This window comes from Alosa sapidissima, chromosome 10 (assembly GCF_018492685.1).
Source record: "Alosa sapidissima isolate fAloSap1 chromosome 10, fAloSap1.pri, whole genome shotgun sequence".
In the NCBI taxonomy this organism is placed as follows: domain Eukaryota; kingdom Metazoa; phylum Chordata; class Actinopteri; order Clupeiformes; family Clupeidae; genus Alosa; species Alosa sapidissima.
This window is the reverse complement of record NC_055966.1, coordinates 13,403,673-13,427,897: the sequence shown is the minus strand read 5'-3', so window position 1 is coordinate 13,427,897 and position 24,225 is coordinate 13,403,673. Positions and strand designations below refer to the sequence as shown.

General features: G+C 47.4%; 76 non-coding genes across 76 annotated transcripts; 35 read left to right on the top strand and 41 right to left on the bottom strand.

The window, feature by feature from the left end:
- The first annotated feature begins 268 nt into the window (after positions 1–268).
- On the top strand, positions 269–355 carry trnay-gua. The gene is given in 2 exon segments: positions 269–305; positions 320–355. It is a non-coding gene; the product is annotated as a tRNA-Tyr (tRNA).
- Positions 356–415: 60 nt separating this feature from the next.
- On the bottom strand, positions 416–487 carry trnae-cuc. Its single transcript has one exon. It is a non-coding gene; the product is annotated as a tRNA-Glu (tRNA).
- Positions 488–845: 358 nt separating this feature from the next.
- trnay-gua lies at positions 846–932 on the top strand. Its single transcript is given in 2 exon segments — positions 846–882; positions 897–932. It is a non-coding gene; the product is annotated as a tRNA-Tyr (tRNA).
- Positions 933–992: 60 nt separating this feature from the next.
- trnae-cuc lies at positions 993–1,064 on the bottom strand. The gene has a single exon. It is a non-coding gene; the product is annotated as a tRNA-Glu (tRNA).
- Positions 1,065–1,422: 358 nt separating this feature from the next.
- trnay-gua lies at positions 1,423–1,509 on the top strand. Its single transcript is given in 2 exon segments — positions 1,423–1,459; positions 1,474–1,509. It is a non-coding gene; the product is annotated as a tRNA-Tyr (tRNA).
- Positions 1,510–1,569: 60 nt separating this feature from the next.
- On the bottom strand, positions 1,570–1,641 carry trnae-cuc. Its single transcript has one exon. It is a non-coding gene; the product is annotated as a tRNA-Glu (tRNA).
- Positions 1,642–1,999: 358 nt separating this feature from the next.
- On the top strand, positions 2,000–2,086 carry trnay-gua. The gene is given in 2 exon segments: positions 2,000–2,036; positions 2,051–2,086. It is a non-coding gene; the product is annotated as a tRNA-Tyr (tRNA).
- Positions 2,087–2,146: 60 nt separating this feature from the next.
- On the bottom strand, positions 2,147–2,218 carry trnae-cuc. The gene has a single exon. It is a non-coding gene; the product is annotated as a tRNA-Glu (tRNA).
- Positions 2,219–2,576: 358 nt separating this feature from the next.
- On the top strand, positions 2,577–2,663 carry trnay-gua. The gene is given in 2 exon segments: positions 2,577–2,613; positions 2,628–2,663. It is a non-coding gene; the product is annotated as a tRNA-Tyr (tRNA).
- Positions 2,664–2,723: 60 nt separating this feature from the next.
- On the bottom strand, positions 2,724–2,795 carry trnae-cuc. Its single transcript has one exon. It is a non-coding gene; the product is annotated as a tRNA-Glu (tRNA).
- Positions 2,796–3,300: 505 nt separating this feature from the next.
- Positions 3,301–3,372, bottom strand: trnae-cuc. The gene has a single exon. It is a non-coding gene; the product is annotated as a tRNA-Glu (tRNA).
- Positions 3,373–3,731: 359 nt separating this feature from the next.
- On the top strand, positions 3,732–3,818 carry trnay-gua. Its single transcript is given in 2 exon segments — positions 3,732–3,768; positions 3,783–3,818. It is a non-coding gene; the product is annotated as a tRNA-Tyr (tRNA).
- A 60-nt stretch (positions 3,819–3,878) lies between these two features.
- On the bottom strand, positions 3,879–3,950 carry trnae-cuc. The gene has a single exon. It is a non-coding gene; the product is annotated as a tRNA-Glu (tRNA).
- A 358-nt stretch (positions 3,951–4,308) lies between these two features.
- Positions 4,309–4,395, top strand: trnay-gua. The gene is given in 2 exon segments: positions 4,309–4,345; positions 4,360–4,395. It is a non-coding gene; the product is annotated as a tRNA-Tyr (tRNA).
- Positions 4,396–4,455: 60 nt separating this feature from the next.
- On the bottom strand, positions 4,456–4,527 carry trnae-cuc. The gene has a single exon. It is a non-coding gene; the product is annotated as a tRNA-Glu (tRNA).
- A 358-nt stretch (positions 4,528–4,885) lies between these two features.
- Positions 4,886–4,972, top strand: trnay-gua. Its single transcript is given in 2 exon segments — positions 4,886–4,922; positions 4,937–4,972. It is a non-coding gene; the product is annotated as a tRNA-Tyr (tRNA).
- Positions 4,973–5,032: 60 nt separating this feature from the next.
- trnae-cuc lies at positions 5,033–5,104 on the bottom strand. Its single transcript has one exon. It is a non-coding gene; the product is annotated as a tRNA-Glu (tRNA).
- A 358-nt stretch (positions 5,105–5,462) lies between these two features.
- trnay-gua lies at positions 5,463–5,549 on the top strand. The gene is given in 2 exon segments: positions 5,463–5,499; positions 5,514–5,549. It is a non-coding gene; the product is annotated as a tRNA-Tyr (tRNA).
- A 60-nt stretch (positions 5,550–5,609) lies between these two features.
- trnae-cuc lies at positions 5,610–5,681 on the bottom strand. Its single transcript has one exon. It is a non-coding gene; the product is annotated as a tRNA-Glu (tRNA).
- A 358-nt stretch (positions 5,682–6,039) lies between these two features.
- Positions 6,040–6,126, top strand: trnay-gua. The gene is given in 2 exon segments: positions 6,040–6,076; positions 6,091–6,126. It is a non-coding gene; the product is annotated as a tRNA-Tyr (tRNA).
- Positions 6,127–6,186: 60 nt separating this feature from the next.
- Positions 6,187–6,258, bottom strand: trnae-cuc. The gene has a single exon. It is a non-coding gene; the product is annotated as a tRNA-Glu (tRNA).
- Positions 6,259–6,763: 505 nt separating this feature from the next.
- On the bottom strand, positions 6,764–6,835 carry trnae-cuc. The gene has a single exon. It is a non-coding gene; the product is annotated as a tRNA-Glu (tRNA).
- A 505-nt stretch (positions 6,836–7,340) lies between these two features.
- Positions 7,341–7,412, bottom strand: trnae-cuc. Its single transcript has one exon. It is a non-coding gene; the product is annotated as a tRNA-Glu (tRNA).
- Positions 7,413–7,770: 358 nt separating this feature from the next.
- Positions 7,771–7,857, top strand: trnay-gua. The gene is given in 2 exon segments: positions 7,771–7,807; positions 7,822–7,857. It is a non-coding gene; the product is annotated as a tRNA-Tyr (tRNA).
- A 60-nt stretch (positions 7,858–7,917) lies between these two features.
- trnae-cuc lies at positions 7,918–7,989 on the bottom strand. The gene has a single exon. It is a non-coding gene; the product is annotated as a tRNA-Glu (tRNA).
- A 358-nt stretch (positions 7,990–8,347) lies between these two features.
- On the top strand, positions 8,348–8,434 carry trnay-gua. Its single transcript is given in 2 exon segments — positions 8,348–8,384; positions 8,399–8,434. It is a non-coding gene; the product is annotated as a tRNA-Tyr (tRNA).
- A 60-nt stretch (positions 8,435–8,494) lies between these two features.
- Positions 8,495–8,566, bottom strand: trnae-cuc. The gene has a single exon. It is a non-coding gene; the product is annotated as a tRNA-Glu (tRNA).
- A 358-nt stretch (positions 8,567–8,924) lies between these two features.
- Positions 8,925–9,011, top strand: trnay-gua. The gene is given in 2 exon segments: positions 8,925–8,961; positions 8,976–9,011. It is a non-coding gene; the product is annotated as a tRNA-Tyr (tRNA).
- A 60-nt stretch (positions 9,012–9,071) lies between these two features.
- Positions 9,072–9,143, bottom strand: trnae-cuc. Its single transcript has one exon. It is a non-coding gene; the product is annotated as a tRNA-Glu (tRNA).
- A 358-nt stretch (positions 9,144–9,501) lies between these two features.
- On the top strand, positions 9,502–9,588 carry trnay-gua. Its single transcript is given in 2 exon segments — positions 9,502–9,538; positions 9,553–9,588. It is a non-coding gene; the product is annotated as a tRNA-Tyr (tRNA).
- Positions 9,589–9,648: 60 nt separating this feature from the next.
- trnae-cuc lies at positions 9,649–9,720 on the bottom strand. Its single transcript has one exon. It is a non-coding gene; the product is annotated as a tRNA-Glu (tRNA).
- Positions 9,721–10,078: 358 nt separating this feature from the next.
- Positions 10,079–10,165, top strand: trnay-gua. Its single transcript is given in 2 exon segments — positions 10,079–10,115; positions 10,130–10,165. It is a non-coding gene; the product is annotated as a tRNA-Tyr (tRNA).
- Positions 10,166–10,225: 60 nt separating this feature from the next.
- Positions 10,226–10,297, bottom strand: trnae-cuc. Its single transcript has one exon. It is a non-coding gene; the product is annotated as a tRNA-Glu (tRNA).
- A 505-nt stretch (positions 10,298–10,802) lies between these two features.
- On the bottom strand, positions 10,803–10,874 carry trnae-cuc. Its single transcript has one exon. It is a non-coding gene; the product is annotated as a tRNA-Glu (tRNA).
- Positions 10,875–11,233: 359 nt separating this feature from the next.
- trnay-gua lies at positions 11,234–11,320 on the top strand. The gene is given in 2 exon segments: positions 11,234–11,270; positions 11,285–11,320. It is a non-coding gene; the product is annotated as a tRNA-Tyr (tRNA).
- Positions 11,321–11,380: 60 nt separating this feature from the next.
- On the bottom strand, positions 11,381–11,452 carry trnae-cuc. Its single transcript has one exon. It is a non-coding gene; the product is annotated as a tRNA-Glu (tRNA).
- A 358-nt stretch (positions 11,453–11,810) lies between these two features.
- Positions 11,811–11,897, top strand: trnay-gua. Its single transcript is given in 2 exon segments — positions 11,811–11,847; positions 11,862–11,897. It is a non-coding gene; the product is annotated as a tRNA-Tyr (tRNA).
- Positions 11,898–11,957: 60 nt separating this feature from the next.
- On the bottom strand, positions 11,958–12,029 carry trnae-cuc. Its single transcript has one exon. It is a non-coding gene; the product is annotated as a tRNA-Glu (tRNA).
- A 358-nt stretch (positions 12,030–12,387) lies between these two features.
- Positions 12,388–12,474, top strand: trnay-gua. Its single transcript is given in 2 exon segments — positions 12,388–12,424; positions 12,439–12,474. It is a non-coding gene; the product is annotated as a tRNA-Tyr (tRNA).
- Positions 12,475–12,534: 60 nt separating this feature from the next.
- Positions 12,535–12,606, bottom strand: trnae-cuc. The gene has a single exon. It is a non-coding gene; the product is annotated as a tRNA-Glu (tRNA).
- Positions 12,607–12,964: 358 nt separating this feature from the next.
- Positions 12,965–13,051, top strand: trnay-gua. Its single transcript is given in 2 exon segments — positions 12,965–13,001; positions 13,016–13,051. It is a non-coding gene; the product is annotated as a tRNA-Tyr (tRNA).
- A 60-nt stretch (positions 13,052–13,111) lies between these two features.
- Positions 13,112–13,183, bottom strand: trnae-cuc. Its single transcript has one exon. It is a non-coding gene; the product is annotated as a tRNA-Glu (tRNA).
- Positions 13,184–13,541: 358 nt separating this feature from the next.
- Positions 13,542–13,628, top strand: trnay-gua. The gene is given in 2 exon segments: positions 13,542–13,578; positions 13,593–13,628. It is a non-coding gene; the product is annotated as a tRNA-Tyr (tRNA).
- A 60-nt stretch (positions 13,629–13,688) lies between these two features.
- trnae-cuc lies at positions 13,689–13,760 on the bottom strand. The gene has a single exon. It is a non-coding gene; the product is annotated as a tRNA-Glu (tRNA).
- A 358-nt stretch (positions 13,761–14,118) lies between these two features.
- Positions 14,119–14,205, top strand: trnay-gua. The gene is given in 2 exon segments: positions 14,119–14,155; positions 14,170–14,205. It is a non-coding gene; the product is annotated as a tRNA-Tyr (tRNA).
- A 60-nt stretch (positions 14,206–14,265) lies between these two features.
- Positions 14,266–14,337, bottom strand: trnae-cuc. Its single transcript has one exon. It is a non-coding gene; the product is annotated as a tRNA-Glu (tRNA).
- Positions 14,338–14,695: 358 nt separating this feature from the next.
- Positions 14,696–14,782, top strand: trnay-gua. The gene is given in 2 exon segments: positions 14,696–14,732; positions 14,747–14,782. It is a non-coding gene; the product is annotated as a tRNA-Tyr (tRNA).
- A 60-nt stretch (positions 14,783–14,842) lies between these two features.
- Positions 14,843–14,914, bottom strand: trnae-cuc. Its single transcript has one exon. It is a non-coding gene; the product is annotated as a tRNA-Glu (tRNA).
- Positions 14,915–15,272: 358 nt separating this feature from the next.
- Positions 15,273–15,359, top strand: trnay-gua. The gene is given in 2 exon segments: positions 15,273–15,309; positions 15,324–15,359. It is a non-coding gene; the product is annotated as a tRNA-Tyr (tRNA).
- Positions 15,360–15,419: 60 nt separating this feature from the next.
- Positions 15,420–15,491, bottom strand: trnae-cuc. Its single transcript has one exon. It is a non-coding gene; the product is annotated as a tRNA-Glu (tRNA).
- Positions 15,492–15,849: 358 nt separating this feature from the next.
- On the top strand, positions 15,850–15,936 carry trnay-gua. Its single transcript is given in 2 exon segments — positions 15,850–15,886; positions 15,901–15,936. It is a non-coding gene; the product is annotated as a tRNA-Tyr (tRNA).
- A 60-nt stretch (positions 15,937–15,996) lies between these two features.
- trnae-cuc lies at positions 15,997–16,068 on the bottom strand. The gene has a single exon. It is a non-coding gene; the product is annotated as a tRNA-Glu (tRNA).
- A 358-nt stretch (positions 16,069–16,426) lies between these two features.
- Positions 16,427–16,513, top strand: trnay-gua. The gene is given in 2 exon segments: positions 16,427–16,463; positions 16,478–16,513. It is a non-coding gene; the product is annotated as a tRNA-Tyr (tRNA).
- Positions 16,514–16,573: 60 nt separating this feature from the next.
- Positions 16,574–16,645, bottom strand: trnae-cuc. The gene has a single exon. It is a non-coding gene; the product is annotated as a tRNA-Glu (tRNA).
- Positions 16,646–17,003: 358 nt separating this feature from the next.
- On the top strand, positions 17,004–17,090 carry trnay-gua. The gene is given in 2 exon segments: positions 17,004–17,040; positions 17,055–17,090. It is a non-coding gene; the product is annotated as a tRNA-Tyr (tRNA).
- Positions 17,091–17,150: 60 nt separating this feature from the next.
- trnae-cuc lies at positions 17,151–17,222 on the bottom strand. Its single transcript has one exon. It is a non-coding gene; the product is annotated as a tRNA-Glu (tRNA).
- Positions 17,223–17,580: 358 nt separating this feature from the next.
- Positions 17,581–17,667, top strand: trnay-gua. Its single transcript is given in 2 exon segments — positions 17,581–17,617; positions 17,632–17,667. It is a non-coding gene; the product is annotated as a tRNA-Tyr (tRNA).
- A 60-nt stretch (positions 17,668–17,727) lies between these two features.
- trnae-cuc lies at positions 17,728–17,799 on the bottom strand. The gene has a single exon. It is a non-coding gene; the product is annotated as a tRNA-Glu (tRNA).
- A 358-nt stretch (positions 17,800–18,157) lies between these two features.
- Positions 18,158–18,244, top strand: trnay-gua. The gene is given in 2 exon segments: positions 18,158–18,194; positions 18,209–18,244. It is a non-coding gene; the product is annotated as a tRNA-Tyr (tRNA).
- A 60-nt stretch (positions 18,245–18,304) lies between these two features.
- Positions 18,305–18,376, bottom strand: trnae-cuc. Its single transcript has one exon. It is a non-coding gene; the product is annotated as a tRNA-Glu (tRNA).
- A 358-nt stretch (positions 18,377–18,734) lies between these two features.
- trnay-gua lies at positions 18,735–18,821 on the top strand. Its single transcript is given in 2 exon segments — positions 18,735–18,771; positions 18,786–18,821. It is a non-coding gene; the product is annotated as a tRNA-Tyr (tRNA).
- Positions 18,822–18,881: 60 nt separating this feature from the next.
- trnae-cuc lies at positions 18,882–18,953 on the bottom strand. Its single transcript has one exon. It is a non-coding gene; the product is annotated as a tRNA-Glu (tRNA).
- A 358-nt stretch (positions 18,954–19,311) lies between these two features.
- trnay-gua lies at positions 19,312–19,398 on the top strand. Its single transcript is given in 2 exon segments — positions 19,312–19,348; positions 19,363–19,398. It is a non-coding gene; the product is annotated as a tRNA-Tyr (tRNA).
- Positions 19,399–19,458: 60 nt separating this feature from the next.
- On the bottom strand, positions 19,459–19,530 carry trnae-cuc. The gene has a single exon. It is a non-coding gene; the product is annotated as a tRNA-Glu (tRNA).
- A 358-nt stretch (positions 19,531–19,888) lies between these two features.
- On the top strand, positions 19,889–19,975 carry trnay-gua. The gene is given in 2 exon segments: positions 19,889–19,925; positions 19,940–19,975. It is a non-coding gene; the product is annotated as a tRNA-Tyr (tRNA).
- A 60-nt stretch (positions 19,976–20,035) lies between these two features.
- Positions 20,036–20,107, bottom strand: trnae-cuc. The gene has a single exon. It is a non-coding gene; the product is annotated as a tRNA-Glu (tRNA).
- A 358-nt stretch (positions 20,108–20,465) lies between these two features.
- Positions 20,466–20,552, top strand: trnay-gua. Its single transcript is given in 2 exon segments — positions 20,466–20,502; positions 20,517–20,552. It is a non-coding gene; the product is annotated as a tRNA-Tyr (tRNA).
- A 60-nt stretch (positions 20,553–20,612) lies between these two features.
- Positions 20,613–20,684, bottom strand: trnae-cuc. Its single transcript has one exon. It is a non-coding gene; the product is annotated as a tRNA-Glu (tRNA).
- A 358-nt stretch (positions 20,685–21,042) lies between these two features.
- trnay-gua lies at positions 21,043–21,129 on the top strand. Its single transcript is given in 2 exon segments — positions 21,043–21,079; positions 21,094–21,129. It is a non-coding gene; the product is annotated as a tRNA-Tyr (tRNA).
- Positions 21,130–21,189: 60 nt separating this feature from the next.
- trnae-cuc lies at positions 21,190–21,261 on the bottom strand. The gene has a single exon. It is a non-coding gene; the product is annotated as a tRNA-Glu (tRNA).
- Positions 21,262–21,619: 358 nt separating this feature from the next.
- trnay-gua lies at positions 21,620–21,706 on the top strand. Its single transcript is given in 2 exon segments — positions 21,620–21,656; positions 21,671–21,706. It is a non-coding gene; the product is annotated as a tRNA-Tyr (tRNA).
- Positions 21,707–21,766: 60 nt separating this feature from the next.
- Positions 21,767–21,838, bottom strand: trnae-cuc. Its single transcript has one exon. It is a non-coding gene; the product is annotated as a tRNA-Glu (tRNA).
- A 358-nt stretch (positions 21,839–22,196) lies between these two features.
- On the top strand, positions 22,197–22,283 carry trnay-gua. The gene is given in 2 exon segments: positions 22,197–22,233; positions 22,248–22,283. It is a non-coding gene; the product is annotated as a tRNA-Tyr (tRNA).
- Positions 22,284–22,919: 636 nt separating this feature from the next.
- trnae-cuc lies at positions 22,920–22,991 on the bottom strand. Its single transcript has one exon. It is a non-coding gene; the product is annotated as a tRNA-Glu (tRNA).
- A 505-nt stretch (positions 22,992–23,496) lies between these two features.
- On the bottom strand, positions 23,497–23,568 carry trnae-cuc. The gene has a single exon. It is a non-coding gene; the product is annotated as a tRNA-Glu (tRNA).
- Positions 23,569–24,072: 504 nt separating this feature from the next.
- Positions 24,073–24,144, bottom strand: trnae-cuc. The gene has a single exon. It is a non-coding gene; the product is annotated as a tRNA-Glu (tRNA).
- Between the last annotated feature and the right edge of the window lie 81 nt (positions 24,145–24,225).

The window sequence follows — 24,225 nt, the reverse complement described above, 5'->3', positions numbered from 1 at the left end:
TATCCAATCAAATCTAGCCGAGTGTCATTAATCTTATATCAAAAAAAAAAAAATCTACCTGGTACTGTTTTCAGTATAAAGACACTTACCTAGTGCTTTCTCATCAAATCATTTGACTTCATTTAAAAAGCATTACCAAATCCATGTGTTGATCTTCATATAAGATCAATAACACTTGGTTAGATTTAATTTTTTTGCAGTGTTTTTAGGGTCTTTTCCATAGGGCTCTGGTGTCCATCTGGTTTCGTGTCCCAGAACAGAGCCAGGTCCTTCGATAGCTCAGTTGGTAGAGCGGAGGACTGTAGGTGAACAACCGGCCATCCTTAGGTCGCTGGTTCGACTCCGGCTCGAAGGAAGCGATGCTTTTTGGTGATCTCTTTGTCTGCGACAAGACCAAGGCCTGGCAAAAGCCGCATTCCCTGACCGGGAATCGAACCCGGGCCGCGGCGGTGAGAGCGCCGAATCCTAACCACTAGACCACCAGGGAGACATGCTGTTTGCCTTTGGCACGAGTGGACGTGACGTCTTGCTCTCTGCGGGGCAGACTGCGGGAGATGGCTTCGCTGCAAAAACGGTTTATCCAATCAAATCTAGCCGAGTGTCATTAATCTTATATCAAAAAACAAAAAATCTACCTGGTACTGTTTTCAGTATAAAGACACTTACCTAGTGCTTTCTCATCAAATCATTTGACTTCATTTAAAAAGCATTACCAAATCCATGTGTTGATCTTCATATAAGATCAATAACACTTGGTTAGATTTCATTTTTTTGCAGTGTTTTTAGGGTCTTTTCCATAGGGCTCTGGTGTCCATCTGGTTTCGTGTCCCAGAACAGAGCCAGGTCCTTCGATAGCTCAGTTGGTAGAGCGGAGGACTGTAGGTGAACAACCGGCCATCCTTAGGTCGCTGGTTCGACTCCGGCTCGAAGGAAGCGATGCTTTTTGGTGATCTCTTTGTCTGCGACAAGACCAAGGCCTGGCAAAAGCCGCATTCCCTGACCGGGAATCGAACCCGGGCCGCGGCGGTGAGAGCGCCGAATCCTAACCACTAGACCACCAGGGAGACATGCTGTTTGCCTTTGGCACGAGTGGACGTGACGTCTTGCTCTCTGCGGGGCAGACTGCGGGAGATGGCTTCGCTGCAAAAACGGTTTATCCAATCAAATCTAGCCGAGTGTCATTAATCTTATATCAAAAAAAAAAAAATCTACCTGGTACTGTTTTCAGTATAAAGACACTTACCTAGTGCTTTCTCATCAAATCATTTGACTTCATTTAAAAAGCATTACCAAATCCACGTGTTGATCTTCATATAAGATCAATAACACTTGGTTAGATTTCATTTTTTTGCAGTGTTTTTAGGGTCTTTTCCATAGGGCTCTGGTGTCCATCTGGTTTCGTGTCCCAGAACAGAGCCAGGTCCTTCGATAGCTCAGTTGGTAGAGCGGAGGACTGTAGGTGAACAACCGGCCATCCTTAGGTCGCTGGTTCGACTCCGGCTCGAAGGAAGCGATGCTTTTTGGTGATCTCTTTGTCTGCGACAAGACCAAGGCCTGGCAAAAGCCGCATTCCCTGACCGGGAATCGAACCCGGGCCGCGGCGGTGAGAGCGCCGAATCCTAACCACTAGACCACCAGGGAGACATGCTGTTTGCCTTTGGCACGAGTGGACGTGACGTCTTGCTCTCTGCGGGGCAGACTGCGGGAGATGGCTTCGCTGCAAAAACGGTTTATCCAATCAAATCTAGCCGAGTGTCATTAATCTTATATCAAAAAAAAAAAAATCTACCTGGTACTGTTTTCAGTATAAAGACACTTACCTAGTGCTTTCTCATCAAATCATTTGACTTCATTTAAAAAGCATTACCAAATCCACGTGTTGATCTTCATATAAGATCAATAACACTTGGTTAGATTTCATTTTTTTGCAGTGTTTTTAGGGTCTTTTCCATAGGGCTCTGGTGTCCATCTGGTTTCGTGTCCCAGAACAGAGCCAGGTCCTTCGATAGCTCAGTTGGTAGAGCGGAGGACTGTAGGTGAACAACCGGCCATCCTTAGGTCGCTGGTTCGACTCCGGCTCGAAGGAAGCGATGCTTTTTGGTGATCTCTTTGTCTGCGACAAGACCAAGGCCTGGCAAAAGCCGCATTCCCTGACCGGGAATCGAACCCGGGCCGCGGCGGTGAGAGCGCCGAATCCTAACCACTAGACCACCAGGGAGACATGCTGTTTGCCTTTGGCACGAGTGGACGTGACGTCTTGCTCTCTGCGGGGCAGACTGCGGGAGATGGCTTCGCTTCAAAAACGGTTTATCCAATCAAATCTAGCCGAGTGTCATTAATCTTATATCAAAAAAAAAAAAATCTACCTGGTACTGTTTTCAGTATAAAGACACTTACCTAGTGCTTTCTCATCAAATCATTTGACTTCATTTAAAAAGCATTACCAAATCCACGTGTTGATCTTCATATAAGATCAATAACACTTGGTTAGATTTCATTTTTTTGCAGTGTTTTTAGGGTCTTTTCCATAGGGCTCTGGTGTCCATCTGGTTTCGTGTCCCAGAACAGAGCCAGGTCCTTCGATAGCTCAGTTGGTAGAGCGGAGGACTGTAGGTGAACAACCGGCCATCCTTAGGTCGCTGGTTCGACTCCGGCTCGAAGGAAGCGATGCTTTTTGGTGATCTCTTTGTCTGCGACAAGACCAAGGCCTGGCAAAAGCCGCATTCCCTGACCGGGAATCGAACCCGGGCCGCGGCGGTGAGAGCGCCGAATCCTAACCACTAGACCACCAGGGAGACATGCTGTTTGCCTTTGGCACCAGTGGACGTGACGTCTTGCTCTCTGCGGGGCAGACTGCGGGAGATGGCTTCGCTGCAAAAACGGTTTATCCAATCAAATCTAGCCGAGTGTCATTAATCTTATATCAAAAAAAAAAAAATCTACCTGGTACTGTTTTCAGTATAAAGACACTTACCTAGTGCTTTCTCATCAAATCATTTGACTTCATTTAAAAAGCATTACCAAATCCACGTGTTGATCTTCATATAAGATCAATAACACTTGGTTAGATTTCATTTTTTTGCAGTGTTTTTAGGGTCTTTTCCATAGGGCTCTGGTGTCCATCTGGTTTCGTGTCCCAGAACAGAGCCAGGTCCTTCGATAGCTCAGTTTGTAGAGCGGAGGACTGTAGGTGAACAACCGGCCATCCTTAGGTCGCTGGTTCGACTCCGGCTCGAAGGAAGCGATGCTTTTTGGTGATCTCTTTGTCTGCGACAAGACCAAGGCCTGGCAAAAGCCGCATTCCCTGACCGGGAATCGAACCCGGGCCGCGGCGGTGAGAGCGCCGAATCCTAACCACTAGACCACCAGGGAGACATGCTGTTTGCCTTTGGCACGAGTGGACGTGACGTCTTTCTCTCTGCGGGGCAGACTGCGGGAGATGGCTTCGCTGCAAAAACGGTTTATCCAATCAAATCTAGCCGAGTGTCATTAATCTTATATCAAAAAAAAAAAAAATCTACCTGGTACTGTTTTCAGTATAAAGACACTTACCTAGTGCTTTCTCATCAAATCATTTGACTTCATTTAAAAAGCATTACCAAATCCACGTGTTGATCTTCATATAAGATCAATAACACTTGGTTAGATTTCATTTTTTTGCAGTGTTTTTAGGGTCTTTTCCATAGGGCTCTGGTGTCCATCTGGTTTCGTGTCCCAGAACAGAGCCAGGTCCTTCGATAGCTCAGTTGGTAGAGCGGAGGACTGTAGGTGAACAACCGGCCATCCTTAGGTCGCTGGTTCGACTCCGGCTCGAAGGAAGCGATGCTTTTTGGTGATCTCTTTGTCTGCGACAAGACCAAGGCCTGGCAAAAGCCGCATTCCCTGACCGGGAATCGAACCCGGGCCGCGGCGGTGAGAGCGCCGAATCCTAACCACTAGACCACCAGGGAGACATGCTGTTTGCCTTTGGCACGAGTGGACGTGACGTCTTGCTCTCTGCGGGGCAGACTGCGGGAGATGGCTTCGCTGCAAAAACGGTTTATCCAATCAAATCTAGCCGAGTGTCATTAATCTTATATCAAAAAAAAAAAAATCTACCTGGTACTGTTTTCAGTATAAAGACACTTACCTAGTGCTTTCTCATCAAATCATTTGACTTCATTTAAAAAGCATTACCAAATCCACGTGTTGATCTTCATATAAGATCAATAACACTTGGTTAGATTTCATTTTTTTGCAGTGTTTTTAGGGTCTTTTCCATAGGGCTCTGGTGTCCATCTGGTTTCGTGTCCCAGCACAGAGCCAGGTCCTTCGATAGCTCAGTTGGTAGAGCGGAGGACTGTAGGTGAACAACCGGCCATCCTTAGGTCGCTGGTTCGACTCCGGCTCGAAGGAAGCGATGCTTTTTGGTGATCTCTTTGTCTGCGACAAGACCAAGGCCTGGCAAAAGCCGCATTCCCTGACCGGGAATCGAACCCGGGCCGCGGCGGTGAGAGCGCCGAATCCTAACCACTAGACCACCAGGGAGACATGCTGTTTGCCTTTGGCACGAGTGGACGTGACGTCTTGCTCTCTGCGGGGCAGACTGCGGGAGATGGCTTCGCTGCAAAAACGGTTTATCCAATCAAATCTAGCCGAGTGTCATTAATCTTATATCAAAAAAAAAAAAATCTACCTGGTACTGTTTTCAGTATAAAGACACTTACCTAGTGCTTTCTCATCAAATCATTTGACTTCATTTAAAAAGCATTACCAAATCCATGTGTTGATCTTCATATAAGATCAATAACACTTGGTTAGATTTCATTTTTTTGCAGTGTTTTTAGGGTCTTTTCCATAGGGCTCTGGTGTCCATCTGGTTTCGTGTCCCAGAACAGAGCCAGGTCCTTCGATAGCTCAGTTGGTAGAGCGGAGGACTGTAGGTGAACAACCGGCCATCCTTAGGTCGCTGGTTCGACTCCGGCTCGAAGGAAGCGATGCTTTTTGGTGATCTCTTTGTCTGCGACAAGACCAAGGCCTGGCAAAAGCCGCATTCCCTGACCGGGAATCGAACCCGGGCCGCGGCGGTGAGAGCGCCGAATCCTAACCACTAGACCACCAGGGAGACATGCTGTTTGCCTTTGGCACGAGTGGACGTGACGTCTTGCTCTCTGCGGGGCAGACTGCGGGAGATGGCTTCGCTGCAAAAACGGTTTATCCAATCAAATCTAGCCGAGTGTCATTAATCTTATATCAAAAAAAAAAAAATCTACCTGGTACTGTTTTCAGTATAAAGACACTTACCTAGTGCTTTCTCATCAAATCATTTGACTTCATTTAAAAAGCATTACCAAATCCATGTGTTGATCTTCATATAAGATCAATAACACTTGGTTAGATTTAATTTTTTTGCAGTGTTTTTAGGGTCTTTTCCATAGGGCTCTGGTGTCCATCTGGTTTCGTGTCCCAGAACAGAGCCAGGTCCTTCGATAGCTCAGTTGGTAGAGCGGAGGACTGTAGGTGAACAACCGGCCATCCTTAGGTCGCTGGTTCGACTCCGGCTCGAAGGAAGCGATGCTTTTTGGTGATCTCTTTGTCTGCGACAAGACCAAGGCCTGGCAAAAGCCGCATTCCCTGACCGGGAATCGAACCCGGGCCGCGGCGGTGAGAGCGCCGAATCCTAACCACTAGACCACCAGGGAGACATGCTGTTTGCCTTTGGCACGAGTGGACGTGACGTCTTGCTCTCTGCGGGGCAGACTGCGGGAGATGGCTTCGCTGCAAAAACGGTTTATCCAATCAAATCTAGCCGAGTGTCATTAATCTTATATCAAAAAAAAAAAAATCTACCTGGTACTGTTTTCAGTATAAAGACACTTACCTAGTGCTTTCTCATCAAATCATTTGACTTCATTTAAAAAGCATTACCAAATCCACGTGTTGATCTTCATATAAGATCAATAACACTTGGTTAGATTTCATTTTTTTGCAGTGTTTTTAGGGTCTTTTCCATAGGGCTCTGGTGTCCATCTGGTTTCGTGTCCCAGAACAGAGCCAGGTCCTTCGATAGCTCAGTTGGTAGAGCGGAGGACTGTAGGTGAACAACCGGCCATCCTTAGGTCGCTGGTTCGACTCCGGCTCGAAGGAAGCGATGCTTTTTGGTGATCTCTTTGTCTGCGACAAGACCAAGGCCTGGCAAAAGCCGCATTCCCTGACCGGGAATCGAACCCGGGCCGCGGCGGTGAGAGCGCCGAATCCTAACCACTAGACCACCAGGGAGACATGCTGTTTGCCTTTGGCACGAGTGGACGTGACGTCTTGCTCTCTGCGGGGCAGACTGCGGGAGATGGCTTCGCTGCAAAAACGGTTTATCCAATCAAATCTAGCCGAGTGTCATTAATCTTATATCAAAAAAAAAAAAATCTACCTGGTACTGTTTTCAGTATAAAGACACTTACCTAGTGCTTTCTCATCAAATCATTTGACTTCATTTAAAAAGCATTACCAAATCCACGTGTTGATCTTCATATAAGATCAATAACACTTGGTTAGATTTCATTTTTTTGCAGTGTTTTTAGGGTCTTTTCCATAGGGCTCTGGTGTCCATCTGGTTTCGTGTCCCAGAACAGAGCCAGGTCCTTCGATAGCTCAGTTGGTAGAGCGGAGGACTGTAGGTGAACAACCGGCCATCCTTAGGTCACTGGTTCGACTCCGGCTCGAAGGAAGCGATGCTTTTTGGTGATCTCTTTGTCTGCGACAAGACCAAGGCCTGGCAAAAGCCGCATTCCCTGACCGGGAATCGAACCCGGGCCGCGGCGGTGAGAGCGCCGAATCCTAACCACTAGACCACCAGGGAGACATGCTGTTTGCCTTTGGCACGAGTGGACGTGACGTCTTTCTCTCTGCGGGGCAGACTGCGGGAGATGGCTTCGCTGCAAAAACGGTTTATCCAATCAAATCTAGCCGAGTGTCATTAATCTTATATCAAAAAAAAAAAAATCTACCTGGTACTGTTTTCAGTATAAAGACACTTACCTAGTGCTTTCTCATCAAATCATTTGACTTCATTTAAAAAGCATTACCAAATCCACGTGTTGATCTTCATATAAGATCAATAACACTTGGTTAGATTTCATTTTTTTGCAGTGTTTTTAGGGTCTTTTCCATAGGGCTCTGGTGTCCATCTGGTTTCGTGTCCCAGAACAGAGCCAGGTCCTTCGATAGCTCAGTTGGTAGAGCGGAGGACTGTAGGTGAACAACCGGCCATCCTTAGGTCGTTGGTTCGACTCCGGCTCGAAGGAAGCGATGCTTTTTGGTGATCTCTTTGTCTGCGACAAGACCAAGGCCTGGCAAAAGCCGCATTCCCTGACCGGGAATCGAACCCGGGCCGCGGCGGTGAGAGCGCCGAATCCTAACCACTAGACCACCAGGGAGACATGCTGTTTGCCTTTGGCACGAGTGGACGTGACGTCTTGCTCTCTGCGGGGCAGACTGCGGGAGATGGCTTCGCTGCAAAAACGGTTTATCCAATCAAATCTAGCCGAGTGTCATTAATCTTATATCAAAAAAAAAAAAATCTACCTGGTACTGTTTTCAGTATAAAGACACTTACCTAGTGCTTTCTCATCAAATCATTTGACTTCATTTAAAAAGCATTACCAAATCCATGTGTTGATCTTCATATAAGATCAATAACACTTGGTTAGATTTAATTTTTTTGCAGTGTTTTTAGGGTCTTTTCCATAGGGCTCTGGTGTCCATCTGGTTTCGTGTCCCAGAACAGAGCCAGGTCCTTCGATAGCTCAGTTGGTAGAGCGGAGGACTGTAGGTGAACAACCGGCCATCCTTAGGTCGCTGGTTCGACTCCGGCTCGAAGGAAGCGATGCTTTTTGGTGATCTCTTTGTCTGCGACAAGACCAAGGCCTGGCAAAAGCCGCATTCCCTGACCGGGAATCGAACCCGGGCCGCGGCGGTGAGAGCGCCGAATCCTAACCACTAGACCACCAGGGAGACATGCTGTTTGCCTTTGGCACGAGTGGACGTGACGTCTTGCTCTCTGCGGGGCAGACTGCGGGAGATGGCTTCGCTGCAAAAACGGTTTATCCAATCAAATCTAGCCGAGTGTCATTAATCTTATATCAAAAAACAAAAAATCTACCTGGTACTGTTTTCAGTATAAAGACACTTACCTAGTGCTTTCTCATCAAATCATTTGACTTCATTTAAAAAGCATTACCAAATCCATGTGTTGATCTTCATATAAGATCAATAACACTTGGTTAGATTTCATTTTTTTGCAGTGTTTTTAGGGTCTTTTCCATAGGGCTCTGGTGTCCATCTGGTTTCGTGTCCCAGAACAGAGCCAGGTCCTTCGATAGCTCAGTTGGTAGAGCGGAGGACTGTAGGTGAACAACCGGCCATCCTTAGGTCGCTGGTTCGACTCCGGCTCGAAGGAAGCGATGCTTTTTGGTGATCTCTTTGTCTGCGACAAGACCAAGGCCTGGCAAAAGCCGCATTCCCTGACCGGGAATCGAACCCGGGCCGCGGCGGTGAGAGCGCCGAATCCTAACCACTAGACCACCAGGGAGACATGCTGTTTGCCTTTGGCACGAGTGGACGTGACGTCTTGCTCTCTGCGGGGCAGACTGCGGGAGATGGCTTCGCTGCAAAAACGGTTTATCCAATCAAATCTAGCCGAGTGTCATTAATCTTATATCAAAAAAAAAAAAATCTACCTGGTACTGTTTTCAGTATAAAGACACTTACCTAGTGCTTTCTCATCAAATCATTTGACTTCATTTAAAAAGCATTACCAAATCCACGTGTTGATCTTCATATAAGATCAATAACACTTGGTTAGATTTCATTTTTTTGCAGTGTTTTTAGGGTCTTTTCCATAGGGCTCTGGTGTCCATCTGGTTTCGTGTCCCAGAACAGAGCCAGGTCCTTCGATAGCTCAGTTGGTAGAGCGGAGGACTGTAGGTGAACAACCGGCCATCCTTAGGTCGCTGGTTCGACTCCGGCTCGAAGGAAGCGATGCTTTTTGGTGATCTCTTTGTCTGCGACAAGACCAAGGCCTGGCAAAAGCCGCATTCCCTGACCGGGAATCGAACCCGGGCCGCGGCGGTGAGAGCGCCGAATCCTAACCACTAGACCACCAGGGAGACATGCTGTTTGCCTTTGGCACGAGTGGACGTGACGTCTTGCTCTCTGCGGGGCAGACTGCGGGAGATGGCTTCGCTGCAAAAACGGTTTATCCAATCAAATCTAGCCGAGTGTCATTAATCTTATATCAAAAAAAAAAAAATCTACCTGGTACTGTTTTCAGTATAAAGACACTTACCTAGTGCTTTCTCATCAAATCATTTGACTTCATTTAAAAAGCATTACCAAATCCACGTGTTGATCTTCATATAAGATCAATAACACTTGGTTAGATTTCATTTTTTTGCAGTGTTTTTAGGGTCTTTTCCATAGGGCTCTGGTGTCCATCTGGTTTCGTGTCCCAGAACAGAGCCAGGTCCTTCGATAGCTCAGTTGGTAGAGCGGAGGACTGTAGGTGAACAACCGGCCATCCTTAGGTCGCTGGTTCGACTCCGGCTCGAAGGAAGCGATGCTTTTTGGTGATCTCTTTGTCTGCGACAAGACCAAGGCCTGGCAAAAGCCGCATTCCCTGACCGGGAATCGAACCCGGGCCGCGGCGGTGAGAGCGCCGAATCCTAACCACTAGACCACCAGGGAGACATGCTGTTTGCCTTTGGCACGAGTGGACGTGACGTCTTGCTCTCTGCGGGGCAGACTGCGGGAGATGGCTTCGCTTCAAAAACGGTTTATCCAATCAAATCTAGCCGAGTGTCATTAATCTTATATCAAAAAAAAAAAAATCTACCTGGTACTGTTTTCAGTATAAAGACACTTACCTAGTGCTTTCTCATCAAATCATTTGACTTCATTTAAAAAGCATTACCAAATCCACGTGTTGATCTTCATATAAGATCAATAACACTTGGTTAGATTTCATTTTTTTGCAGTGTTTTTAGGGTCTTTTCCATAGGGCTCTGGTGTCCATCTGGTTTCGTGTCCCAGAACAGAGCCAGGTCCTTCGATAGCTCAGTTGGTAGAGCGGAGGACTGTAGGTGAACAACCGGCCATCCTTAGGTCGCTGGTTCGACTCCGGCTCGAAGGAAGCGATGCTTTTTGGTGATCTCTTTGTCTGCGACAAGACCAAGGCCTGGCAAAAGCCGCATTCCCTGACCGGGAATCGAACCCGGGCCGCGGCGGTGAGAGCGCCGAATCCTAACCACTAGACCACCAGGGAGACATGCTGTTTGCCTTTGGCACCAGTGGACGTGACGTCTTGCTCTCTGCGGGGCAGACTGCGGGAGATGGCTTCGCTGCAAAAACGGTTTATCCAATCAAATCTAGCCGAGTGTCATTAATCTTATATCAAAAAAAAAAAAATCTACCTGGTACTGTTTTCAGTATAAAGACACTTACCTAGTGCTTTCTCATCAAATCATTTGACTTCATTTAAAAAGCATTACCAAATCCACGTGTTGATCTTCATATAAGATCAATAACACTTGGTTAGATTTCATTTTTTTGCAGTGTTTTTAGGGTCTTTTCCATAGGGCTCTGGTGTCCATCTGGTTTCGTGTCCCAGAACAGAGCCAGGTCCTTCGATAGCTCAGTTTGTAGAGCGGAGGACTGTAGGTGAACAACCGGCCATCCTTAGGTCGCTGGTTCGACTCCGGCTCGAAGGAAGCGATGCTTTTTGGTGATCTCTTTGTCTGCGACAAGACCAAGGCCTGGCAAAAGCCGCATTCCCTGACCGGGAATCGAACCCGGGCCGCGGCGGTGAGAGCGCCGAATCCTAACCACTAGACCACCAGGGAGACATGCTGTTTGCCTTTGGCACGAGTGGACGTGACGTCTTTCTCTCTGCGGGGCAGACTGCGGGAGATGGCTTCGCTGCAAAAACGGTTTATCCAATCAAATCTAGCCGAGTGTCATTAATCTTATATCAAAAAAAAAAAAAATCTACCTGGTACTGTTTTCAGTATAAAGACACTTACCTAGTGCTTTCTCATCAAATCATTTGACTTCATTTAAAAAGCATTACCAAATCCACGTGTTGATCTTCATATAAGATCAATAACACTTGGTTAGATTTCATTTTTTTGCAGTGTTTTTAGGGTCTTTTCCATAGGGCTCTGGTGTCCATCTGGTTTCGTGTCCCAGAACAGAGCCAGGTCCTTCGATAGCTCAGTTGGTAGAGCGGAGGACTGTAGGTGAACAACCGGCCATCCTTAGGTCGCTGGTTCGACTCCGGCTCGAAGGAAGCGATGCTTTTTGGTGATCTCTTTGTCTGCGACAAGACCAAGGCCTGGCAAAAGCCGCATTCCCTGACCGGGAATCGAACCCGGGCCGCGGCGGTGAGAGCGCCGAATCCTAACCACTAGACCACCAGGGAGACATGCTGTTTGCCTTTGGCACGAGTGGACGTGACGTCTTGCTCTCTGCGGGGCAGACTGCGGGAGATGGCTTCGCTGCAAAAACGGTTTATCCAATCAAATCTAGCCGAGTGTCATTAATCTTATATCAAAAAAAAAAAAATCTACCTGGTACTGTTTTCAGTATAAAGACACTTACCTAGTGCTTTCTCATCAAATCATTTGACTTCATTTAAAAAGCATTACCAAATCCACGTGTTGATCTTCATATAAGATCAATAACACTTGGTTAGATTTCATTTTTTTGCAGTGTTTTTAGGGTCTTTTCCATAGGGCTCTGGTGTCCATCTGGTTTCGTGTCCCAGCACAGAGCCAGGTCCTTCGATAGCTCAGTTGGTAGAGCGGAGGACTGTAGGTGAACAACCGGCCATCCTTAGGTCGCTGGTTCGACTCCGGCTCGAAGGAAGCGATGCTTTTTGGTGATCTCTTTGTCTGCGACAAGACCAAGGCCTGGCAAAAGCCGCATTCCCTGACCGGGAATCGAACCCGGGCCGCGGCGGTGAGAGCGCCGAATCCTAACCACTAGACCACCAGGGAGACATGCTGTTTGCCTTTGGCACGAGTGGACGTGACGTCTTGCTCTCTGCGGGGCAGACTGCGGGAGATGGCTTCGCTGCAAAAACGGTTTATCCAATCAAATCTAGCCGAGTGTCATTAATCTTATATCAAAAAAAAAAAAATCTACCTGGTACTGTTTTCAGTATAAAGACACTTACCTAGTGCTTTCTCATCAAATCATTTGACTTCATTTAAAAAGCATTACCAAATCCATGTGTTGATCTTCATATAAGATCAATAACACTTGGTTAGATTTCATTTTTTTGCAGTGTTTTTAGGGTCTTTTCCATAGGGCTCTGGTGTCCATCTGGTTTCGTGTCCCAGAACAGAGCCAGGTCCTTCGATAGCTCAGTTGGTAGAGCGGAGGACTGTAGGTGAACAACCGGCCATCCTTAGGTCGCTGGTTCGACTCCGGCTCGAAGGAAGCGATGCTTTTTGGTGATCTCTTTGTCTGCGACAAGACCAAGGCCTGGCAAAAGCCGCATTCCCTGACCGGGAATCGAACCCGGGCCGCGGCGGTGAGAGCGCCGAATCCTAACCACTAGACCACCAGGGAGACATGCTGTTTGCCTTTGGCACGAGTGGACGTGACGTCTTGCTCTCTGCGGGGCAGACTGCGGGAGATGGCTTCGCTGCAAAAACGGTTTATCCAATCAAATCTAGCCGAGTGTCATTAATCTTATATCAAAAAAAAAAAAATCTACCTGGTACTGTTTTCAGTATAAAGACACTTACCTAGTGCTTTCTCATCAAATCATTTGACTTCATTTAAAAAGCATTACCAAATCCATGTGTTGATCTTCATATAAGATCAATAACACTTGGTTAGATTTCATTTTTTTGCAGTGTTTTTAGGGTCTTTTCCATAGGGCTCTGGTGTCCATCTGGTTTCGTGTCCCAGAACAGAGCCAGGTCCTTCGATAGCTCAGTTGGTAGAGCGGAGGACTGTAGGTGAACAACCGGCCATCCTTAGGTCGCTGGTTCGACTCCGGCTCGAAGGAAGCGATGCTTTTTGGTGATCTCTTTGTCTGCGACAAGACCAAGGCCTGGCAAAAGCCGCATTCCCTGACCGGGAATCGAACCCGGGCCGCGGCGGTGAGAGCGCCGAATCCTAACCACTAGACCACCAGGGAGACATGCTGTTTGCCTTTGGCACGAGTGGACGTGACGTCTTGCTCTCTGCGGGGCAGACTGCGGGAGATGGCTTCGCTGCAAAAACGGTTTATCCAATCAAATCTAGCCGAGTGTCATTAATCCTATATCAAAAAAAAAAAAATCTACCTGGTACTGTTTTCAGTATAAAGACACTTACCTAGTGCTTTCTCATCAAATCATTTGACTTCATTTAAAAAGCATTACCAAATCCATGTGTTGATCTTCATATAAGATCAATAACACTTGGTTAGATTTCATTTTTTTGCAGTGTTTTTAGGGTCTTTTCCATAGGGCTCTGGTGTCCATCTGGTTTCGTGTCCCAGAACAGAGCCAGGTCCTTCGATAGCTCAGTTGGTAGAGCGGAGGACTGTAGGTGAACAACCGGCCATCCTTAGGTCGCTGGTTCGACTCCGGCTCGAAGGAAGCGATGCTTTTTGGTGATCTCTTTGTCTGCGACAAGACCAAGGCCTGGCAAAAGCCGCATTCCCTGACCGGGAATCGAACCCGGGCCGCGGCGGTGAGAGCGCCGAATCCTAACCACTAGACCACCAGGGAGACATGCTGTTTGCCTTTGGCACGAGTGGACGTGACGTCTTGCTCTCTGCGGGGCAGACTGCGGGAGATGGCTTCGCTGCAAAAACGGTTTATCCAATCAAATCTAGCCGAGTGTCATTAATCCTATATCAAAAAAAAAAAAATCTACCTGGTACTGTTTTCAGTATAAAGACACTTACCTAGTGCTTTCTCATCAAATCATTTGACTTCATTTAAAAAGCATTACCAAATCCACGTGTTGATCTTCATATAAGATCAATAACACTTGGTTAGATTTCATTTTTTTGCAGTGTTTTTAGGGTCTTTTCCATAGGGCTCTGGTGTCCATCTGGTTTCGTGTCCCAGAACAGAGCCAGGTCCTTCGATAGCTCAGTTGGTAGAGCGGAGGACTGTAGGTGAACAACCGGCCATCCTTAGGTCGCTGGTTCGACTCCGGCTCGAAGGAAGCGATGCTTTTTGGTGATCTCTTTGTCTGCGACAAGACCAAGGCCTGGCAAAAGCCGCATTCCCTGACCGGGAATCGAACCCGGGCCGCGGCGGTGAGAGCGCCGAATCCTAACCACTAGACCACCAGGGAGACATGCTGTTTGCCTTTGGCACGAGTGGACGTGACGTCTTGCTCTCTGCGGGGCAGACTGCGGGAGATGGCTTCGCTGCAAAAACGGTTTATCCAATCAAATCTAGCCGAGTGTCATTAATCTTATATCAAAAAAAAAAAAATCTACCTGGTACTGTTTTCAGTATAAAGACACTTACCTAGTGCTTTCTCATCAAATCATTTGACTTCATTTAAAAAGCATTACCAAATCCACGTGTTGATCTTCATATAAGATCAATAACACTTGGTTAGATTTCATTTTTTTGCAGTGTTTTTAGGGTCTTTTCCATAGGGCTCTGGTGTCCATCTGGTTTCGTGTCCCAGCACAGAGCCAGGTCCTTCGATAGCTCAGTTGGTAGAGCGGAGGACTGTAGGTGAACAACCGGCCATCCTTAGGTCGCTGGTTCGACTCCGGCTCGAAGGAAGCGATGCTTTTTGGTGATCTCTTTGTCTGCGACAAGACCAAGGCCTGGCAAAAGCCGCATTCCCTGACCGGGAATCGAACCCGGGCCGCGGCGGTGAGAGCGCCGAATCCTAACCACTAGACCACCAGGGAGACATGCTGTTTGCCTTTGGCACGAGTGGACGTGACGTCTTGCTCTCTGCGGGGCAGACTGCGGGAGATGGCTTCGCTGCAAAAACGGTTTATCCAATCAAATCTAGCCGAGTGTCATTAATCTTATATCAAAAAAAAAAAAATCTTCCTGGTACTGTTTTCAGTATAAAGACACTTACCTAGTGCTTTCTCATCAAATCATTTGACTTCATTTAAAAAGCATTACCAAATCCACGTGTTGATCTTCATATAAGATCAATAACACTTGGTTAGATTTCATTTTTTTGCAGTGTTTTTAGGGTCTTTTCCATAGGGCTCTGGTGTCCATCTGGTTTCGTGTCCCAGAACAGAGCCAGGTCCTTCGATAGCTCAGTTGGTAGAGCGGAGGACTGTAGGTGAACAACCGGCCATCCTTAGGTCGCTGGTTCGACTCCGGCTCGAAGGAAGCGATGCTTTTTGGTGATCTCTTTGTCTGCGACAAGACCAAGGCCTGGCAAAAGCCGCATTCCCTGACCGGGAATCGAACCCGGGCCGCGGCGGTGAGAGCGCCGAATCCTAACCACTAGACCACCAGGGAGACATGCTGTTTGCCTTTGGCACGAGTGGACGTGACGTCTTGCTCTCTGCGGGGCAGACTGCGGGAGATGGCTTCGCTGCAAAAACGGTTTATCCAATCAAATCTAGCCGAGTGTCATTAATCTTATATCAAAAAAAAAAAAATCTTCCTGGTACTGTTTTCAGTATAAAGACACTTACCTAGTGCTTTCTCATCAAATCATTTGACTTCATTTAAAAAGCATTACCAAATCCACGTGTTGATCTTCATATAAGATCAATAACACTTGGTTAGATTTCATTTTTTTGCAGTGTTTTTAGGGTCTTTTCCATAGGGCTCTGGTGTCCATCTGGTTTCGTGTCCCAGAACAGAGCCAGGTCCTTCGATAGCTCAGTTGGTAGAGCGGAGGACTGTAGGTGAACAACCGGCCATCCTTAGGTCGCTGGTTCGACTCCGGCTCGAAGGAAGCGATGCTTTTTGGTGATCTCTTTGTCTGCGACAAGACCAAGGCCTGGCAAAAGCCGCATTCCCTGACCGGGAATCGAACCCGGGCCGCGGCGGTGAGAGCGCCGAATCCTAACCACTAGACCACCAGGGAGACATGCTGTTTGCCTTTGGCACGAGTGGACGTGACGTCTTTCTCTCTGCGGGGCAGACTGCGGGAGATGGCTTCGCTGCAAAAACGGTTTATCCAATCAAATCTAGCCGAGTGTCATTAATCTTATATCAAAAAAAAAAAAATCTACCTGGTACTGTTTTCAGTATAAAGACACTTACCTAGTGCTTTCTCATCAAATCATTTGACTTCATTTAAAAAGCATTACCAAATCCACGTGTTTATCTTCATATAAGATCAATAACACTTGGTTAGATTTCATTTTTTTGCAGTGTTTTTAGGGTCTTTTCCATAGGGCTCTGGTGTCCATCTGGTTTCGTGTCCCAGAACAGAGCCAGGTCCTTCGATAGCTCAGTTGGTAGAGCGGAGGACTGTAGGTGAACAACCGGCCATCCTTAGGTCGCTGGTTCGACTCCGGCTCGAAGGAAGCGATGCTTTTTGGTGATCTCTTTGTCTGCGACAAGACCAAGGCCTGGCAAAAGCCGCATTCCCTGACCGGGAATCGAACCCGGGCCGCGGCGGTGAGAGCGCCGAATCCTAACCACTAGACCACCAGGGAGACATGCTGTTTGCCTTTGGCACGAGTGGACGTGACGTCTTGCTCTCTGCGGGGCAGACTGCGGGAGATGGCTTCGCTGCAAAAACGGTTTATCCAATCAAATCTAGCCGAGTGTCATTAATCTTATATCAAAAAAAAAAAAATCTACCTGGTACTGTTTTCAGTATAAAGACACTTACCTAGTGCTTTCTCATCAAATCATTTGACTTCATTTAAAAAGCATTACCAAATCCATGTGTTGATCTTCATATAAGATCAATAACACTTGGTTAGATTTCATTTTTTTGCAGTGTTTTTAGGGTCTTTTCCATAGGGCTCTGGTGTCCATCTGGTTTCGTGTCCCAGCACAGAGCCAGGTCCTTCGATAGCTCAGTTGGTAGAGCGGAGGACTGTAGGTGAACAACCGGCCATCCTTAGGTCGCTGGTTCGACTCCGGCTCGAAGGAAGCGATGCTTTTTGGTGATCTCTTTGTCTGCGACAAGACCAAGGCCTGGCAAAAGCCGCATTCCCTGACCGGGAATCGAACCCGGGCCGCGGCGGTGAGAGCGCCGAATCCTAACCACTAGACCACCAGGGAGACATGCTGTTTGCCTTTGGCACGAGTGGACGTGACGTCTTGCTCTCTGCGGGGCAGACTGCGGGAGATGGCTTCGCTGCAAAAACGGTTTATCCAATCAAATCTAGCCGAGTGTCATTAATCTTATATCAAAAAAAAAAAAATCTACCTGGTACTGTTTTCAGTATAAAGACACTTACCTAGTGCTTTCTCATCAAATCATTTGACTTCATTTAAAAAGCATTACCAAATCCATGTGTTGATCTTCATATAAGATCAATAACACTTGGTTAGATTTCATTTTTTTGCAGTGTTTTTAGGGTCTTTTCCATAGGGCTCTGGTGTCCATCTGGTTTCGTGTCCCAGAACAGAGCCAGGTCCTTCGATAGCTCAGTTGGTAGAGCGGAGGACTGTAGGTGAACAACCGGCCATCCTTAGGTCGCTGGTTCGACTCCGGCTCGAAGGAAGCGATGCTTTTTGGTGATCTCTTTGTCTGCGACAAGACCAAGGCCTGGCAAAAGCCGCATTCCCTGACCGGGAATCGAACCCGGGCCGCGGCGGTGAGAGCGCCGAATCCTAACCACTAGACCACCAGGGAGACATGCTGTTTGCCTTTGGCACGAGTGGACGTGACGTCTTGCTCTCTGCGGGGCAGACTGCGGGAGATGGCTTCGCTGCAAAAACGGTTTATCCAATCAAATCTAGCCGAGTGTCATTAATCTTATATCAAAAAAAAAAAAATCTACCTGGTACTGTTTTCAGTATAAAGACACTTACCTAGTGCTTTCTCATCAAATCATTTGACTTCATTTAAAAAGCATTACCAAATCCATGTGTTGATCTTCATATAAGATCAATAACACTTGGTTAGATTTCATTTTTTTGCAGTGTTTTTAGGGTCTTTTCCATAGGGCTCTGGTGTCCATCTGGTTTCGTGTCCCAGAACAGAGCCAGGTCCTTCGATAGCTCAGTTGGTAGAGCGGAGGACTGTAGGTGAACAACCGGCCATCCTTAGGTCGCTGGTTCGACTCCGGCTCGAAGGAAGCGATGCTTTTTGGTGATCTCTTTGTCTGCGACAAGACCAAGGCCTGGCAAAAGCCGCATTCCCTGACCGGGAATCGAACCCGGGCCGCGGCGGTGAGAGCGCCGAATCCTAACCACTAGACCACCAGGGAGACATGCTGTTTGCCTTTGGCACGAGTGGACGTGACGTCTTGCTCTCTGCGGGGCAGACTGCGGGAGATGGCTTCGCTGCAAAAACGGTTTATCCAATCAAATCTAGCCGAGTGTCATTAATCCTATATCAAAAAAAAAAAAATCTACCTGGTACTGTTTTCAGTATAAAGACACTTACCTAGTGCTTTCTCATCAAATCATTTGACTTCATTTAAAAAGCATTACCAAATCCATGTGTTGATCTTCATATAAGATCAATAACACTTGGTTAGATTTCATTTTTTTGCAGTGTTTTTAGGGTCTTTTCCATAGGGCTCTGGTGTCCATCTGGTTTCGTGTCCCAGAACAGAGCCAGGTCCTTCGATAGCTCAGTTGGTAGAGCGGAGGACTGTAGGTGAACAACCGGCCATCCTTAGGTCGCTGGTTCGACTCCGGCTCGAAGGAAGCGATGCTTTTTGGTGATCTCTTTGTCTGCGACAAGACCAAGGCCTGGCAAAAGCCGCATTCCCTGACCGGGAATCGAACCCGGGCCGCGGCGGTGAGAGCGCCGAATCCTAACCACTAGACCACCAGGGAGACATGCTGTTTGCCTTTGGCACGAGTGGACGTGACGTCTTGCTCTCTGCGGGGCAGACTGCGGGAGATGGCTTCGCTGCAAAAACGGTTTATCCAATCAAATCTAGCCGAGTGTCATTAATCTTATATCAAAAAAAAAAAAATCTACCTGGTACTGTTTTCAGTATAAAGACACTTACCTAGTGCTTTCTCATCAAATCATTTGACTTCATTTAAAAAGCATTACCAAATCCATGTGTTGATCTTCATATAAGATCAATAACACTTGGTTAGATTTCATTTTTTTGCAGTGTTTTTAGGGTCTTTTCCATAGGGCTCTGGTGTCCATCTGGTTTCGTGTCCCAGAACAGAGCCAGGTCCTTCGATAGCTCAGTTGGTAGAGCGGAGGACTGTAGGTGAACAACCGGCCATCCTTAGGTCGCTGGTTCGACTCCGGCTCGAAGGAAGCGATGCTTTTTGGTGATCTCTTTGTCTGCGACAAGACCAAGGCCTGGCAAAAGCCGCATTCCCTGACCGGGAATCGAACCCGGGCCGCGGCGGTGAGAGCGCCGAATCCTAACCACTAGACCACCAGGGAGACATGCTGTTTGCCTTTGGCACGAGTGGACGTGACGTCTTGCTCTCTGCGGGGCAGACTGCGGGAGATGGCTTCGCTGCAAAAACGGTTTATCCAATCAAATCTAGCCGAGTGTCATTAATCTTATATCAAAAAAAAAAAAATCTACCTGGTACTGTTTTCAGTATAAAGACACTTACCTAGTGCTTTCTCATCAAATCATTTGACTTCATTTAAAAAGCATTACCAAATCCATGTGTTGATCTTCATATAAGATCAATAACACTTGGTTAGATTTCATTTTTTTGCAGTGTTTTTAGGGTCTTTTCCATAGGGCTCTGGTGTCCATCTGGTTTCGTGTCCCAGAACAGAGCCAGGTCCTTCGATAGCTCAGTTGGTAGAGCGGAGGACTGTAGGTGAACAACCGGCCATCCTTAGGTCGCTGGTTCGACTCCGGCTCGAAGGAAGCGATGCTTTTTGGTGATCTCTTTGTCTGCGACAAGACCAAGGCCTGGCAAAAGCCGCATTCCCTGACCGGGAATCGAACCCGGGCCGCGGCGGTGAGAGCGCCGAATCCTAACCACTAGACCACCAGGGAGACATGCTGTTTGCCTTTGGCACGAGTGGACGTGACGTCTTGCTCTCTGCGGGGCAGACTGCGGGAGATGGCTTCGCTGCAAAAACGGTTTATCCAATCAAATCTAGCCGAGTGTCATTAATCTTATATCAAAAAAAAAAAAATCTACCTGGTACTGTTTTCAGTATAAAGACACTTACCTAGTGCTTTCTCATCAAATCATTTGACTTCATTTAAAAAGCATTACCAAATCCATGTGTTGATCTTCATATAAGATCAATAACACTTGGTTAGATTTCATTTTTTTGCAGTGTTTTTAGGGTCTTTTCCATAGGGCTCTGGTGTCCATCTGGTTTCGTGTCCCAGAACAGAGCCAGGTCCTTCGATAGCTCAGTTGGTAGAGCGGAGGACTGTAGGTGAACAACCGGCCATCCTTAGGTCGCTGGTTCGACTCCGGCTCGAAGGAAGCGATGCTTTTTGGTGATCTCTTTGTCTGCGACAAGACCAAGGCCTGGCAAAAGCCGCATTCCCTGACCGGGAATCGAACCCGGGCCGCGGCGGTGAGAGCGCCGAATCCTAACCACTAGACCACCAGGGAGACATGCTGTTTGCCTTTGGCACGAGTGGACGTGACGTCTTGCTCTCTGCGGGGCAGACTGCGGGAGATGGCTTCGCTGCAAAAACGGTTTATCCAATCAAATCTAGCCGAGTGTCATTAATCTTATATCAAAAAAAAAAAAATCTACCTGGTACTGTTTTCAGTATAAAGACACTTACCTAGTGCTTTCTCATCAAATCATTTGACTTCATTTAAAAAGCATTACCAAATCCATGTGTTGATCTTCATATAAGATCAATAACACTTGGTTAGATGTCATTTTTTTGCAGTGTTTTTAGGGTCTTTTCCATAGGGCTCTGGTGTCCATCTGGTTTCGTGTCCCAGAACAGAGCCAGGTCCTTCGATAGCTCAGTTGGTAGAGCGGAGGACTGTAGGTGAACAACCGGCCATCCTTAGGTCGCTGGTTCGACTCCGGCTCGAAGGAAGCGATGCTTTTTGGTGATCTCTTTGTCTGCGACAAGACCAAGGCCTGGCAAAAGCCGCATTCCCTGACCGGGAATCGAACCCGGGCCGCGGCGGTGAGAGCGCCGAATCCTAACCACTAGACCACCAGGGAGACATGCTGTTTGCCTTTGGCACGAGTGGACGTGACGTCTTGCTCTCTGCGGGGCAGACTGCGGGAGATGGCTTCGCTGCAAAAACGGTTTATCCAATCAAATCTAGCCGAGTGTCATTAATCTTATATCAAAAAAAAAAAAATCTACCTGGTACTGTTTTCAGTATAAAGACACTTACCTAGTGCTTTCTCATCAAATCATTTGACTTCATTTAAAAAGCATTACCAAATCCATGTGTTGATCTTCATATAAGATCAATAACACTTGGTTAGATTTCATTTTTTTGCAGTGTTTTTAGGGTCTTTTCCATAGGGCTCTGGTGTCCATCTGGTTTCGTGTCCCAGAACAGAGACAGGTCCTTCGATAGCTCAGTTGGTAGAGCGGAGGACTGTAGGTGAACAACCGGCCATCCTTAGGTCGCTGGTTCGACTCCGGCTCGAAGGAAGCGATGCTTTTTGGTGATCTCTTTGTCTGCGACAAGACCAAGGCCTGGCAAAAGCCGCATTCCCTGACCGGGAATCGAACCCGGGCCGCGGCGGTGAGAGCGCCGAATCCTAACCACTAGACCACCAGGGAGACATGCTGTTTGCCTTTGGCACGAGTGGACGTGACGTCTTGCTCTCTGCGGGGCAGACTGCGGGAGATGGCTTCGCTGCAAAAACGGTTTATCCAATCAAATCTAGCCGAGTGTCATTAATCTTATATCAAAAAAAAAAAAATCTACCTGGTACTGTTTTCAGTATAAAGACACTTACCTAGTGCTTTCTCATCAAATCATTTGACTTCATTTAAAAAGCATTACCAAATCCATGTGTTGATCTTCATATAAGATCAATAACACTTGGTTAGATTTCATTTTTTTGCAGTGTTTTTAGGGTCTTTTCCATAGGGCTCTGGTGTCCATCTGGTTTCGTGTCCCAGAACAGAGACAGGTCCTTCGATAGCTCAGTTGGTAGAGCGGAGGACTGTAGGTGAACAACCGGCCATCCTTAGGTCGCTGGTTCGACTCCGGCTCGAAGGAAGCGATGCTTTTTGGTGATCTCTTTGTCTGCGACAAGACCAAGGCCTGGCAAAAGCCGCATTCCCTGACCGGGAATCGAACCCGGGCCGCGACGGTGAGAGCGCCGAATCCTAACCACTAGACCACCAGGGAGACATGCTGTTTGCCTTTGGCACGAGTGGACGTGACGTCTTGCTCTCTGCGGGGCAGACTGCGGGAGATGGCTTCGCTGCAAAAACGGTTTATCCAATCAAATCTAGCCGAGTGTCATTAATCCTATATCAAAAAAAAAAAATCTACCTGGTACTGTTTTCAGTATAAAGACACTTACCTAGTGCTTTCTCATCAAATCATTTGACTTCATTTAAAAAGCATTACCAAATCCATGTGTTGATCTTCATATAAGATCAATAACACTTGGTTAGATTTCATTTTTTTGCAGTGTTTTTAGGGTCTTTTCCATAGGGCTCTGGTGTCCATCTGGTTTCGTGTCCCAGAACAGAGCCAGGTCCTTCGATAGCTCAGTTGGTGGAGCGGAGGACTGTAGGTGAACAACCGGCCGTCCTTAGGTCGCTGGTTCGACTCCGGCTCGAAGGAAGCGATGCTTTTTGGTGATCTCTTTGTCTGCGACAAGACCAAGGCCTGGCAAAAGCCGCATTCCCTGACCGGGAATCGAACCCGGGCCGCGGCGGTGAGAGCGCCGAATCCTAACCACTAGACCACCAGGGAGACATGCTGTTTGCCTTTGGCACGAGTGGACGTGACGTCTTGCTCTCTGCGGGGCAGACTGCGGGAGATGGCTTCGCTGCAAAAACGGTTTATCCAATCAAATCTAGCCGAGTGTCATTAATCTTATATCAAAAAAAAAAAAATCTACCTGGTACTGTTTTCAGTATAAAGACACTTACCTAGTGCTTTCTCATCAAATCATTTGACTTCATTTAAAAAGCATTACCAAATCCATGTGTTGATCTTCATATAAGATCAATAACACTTGGTTAGATTTCATTTTTTTGCAGTGTTTTTAGGGTCTTTTCCATAGGGCTCTGGTGTCCATCTGGTTTCGTGTCCCAGAACAGAGCCAGGTCCTTCGATAGCTCAGTTGGTGGAGCGGAGGACTGTAGGTGAACAACCGGCCATCCTTAGGTCGCTGGTTCGACTCCGGCTCGAAGGAAGCGATGCTTTTTGGTGATCTCTTTGTCTGCGACAAGACCAAGGCCTGGCAAAAGCCGCATTCCCTGACCGGGAATCGAACCCGGGCCGCGGCGGTGAGAGCGCCGAATCCTAACCACTAGACCACCAGGGAGACATGCTGTTTGCCTTTGGCACGAGTGGACGTGACGTCTTGCTCTCTGCGGGGCAGACTGCGGGAGATGGCTTCGCTGCAAAAACGGTTTATCCAATCAAATCTAGCCGAGTGTCATTAATCCTATATCAAAAAAAAAAAATCTACCTGGTACTGTTTTCAGTATAAAGACACTTACCTAGTGCTTTCTCATCAAATCATTTGACTTCATTTAAAAAGCATTACCAAATCCATGTGTTGATCTTCATATAAGATCAATAACACTTGGTTAGATTTCATTTTTTTGCAGTGTTTTTAGGGTCTTTTCCATAGGGCTCTGGTGTCCATCTGGTTTCGTGTCCCAGAACAGAGCCAGGTCCTTCGATAGCTCAGTTGGTGGAGCGGAGGACTGTAGGTGAACAACCGGCCATCCTTAGGTCGCTGGTTCGACTCCGGCTCGAAGGAAGCGATGCTTTTTGGTGATCTCTTTGTCTGCGACAAGACCAAGGCCTGGCAAAAGCCGCATTCCCTGACCGGGAATCGAACCCGGGCCGCGGCGGTGAGAGCGCCGAATCCTAACCACTAGACCACCAGGGAGACATGCTGTTTGCCTTTGGCACGAGTGGACGTGACGTCTTGCTCTCTGCGGGGCAGACTGCGGGAGATGGCTTCGCTGCA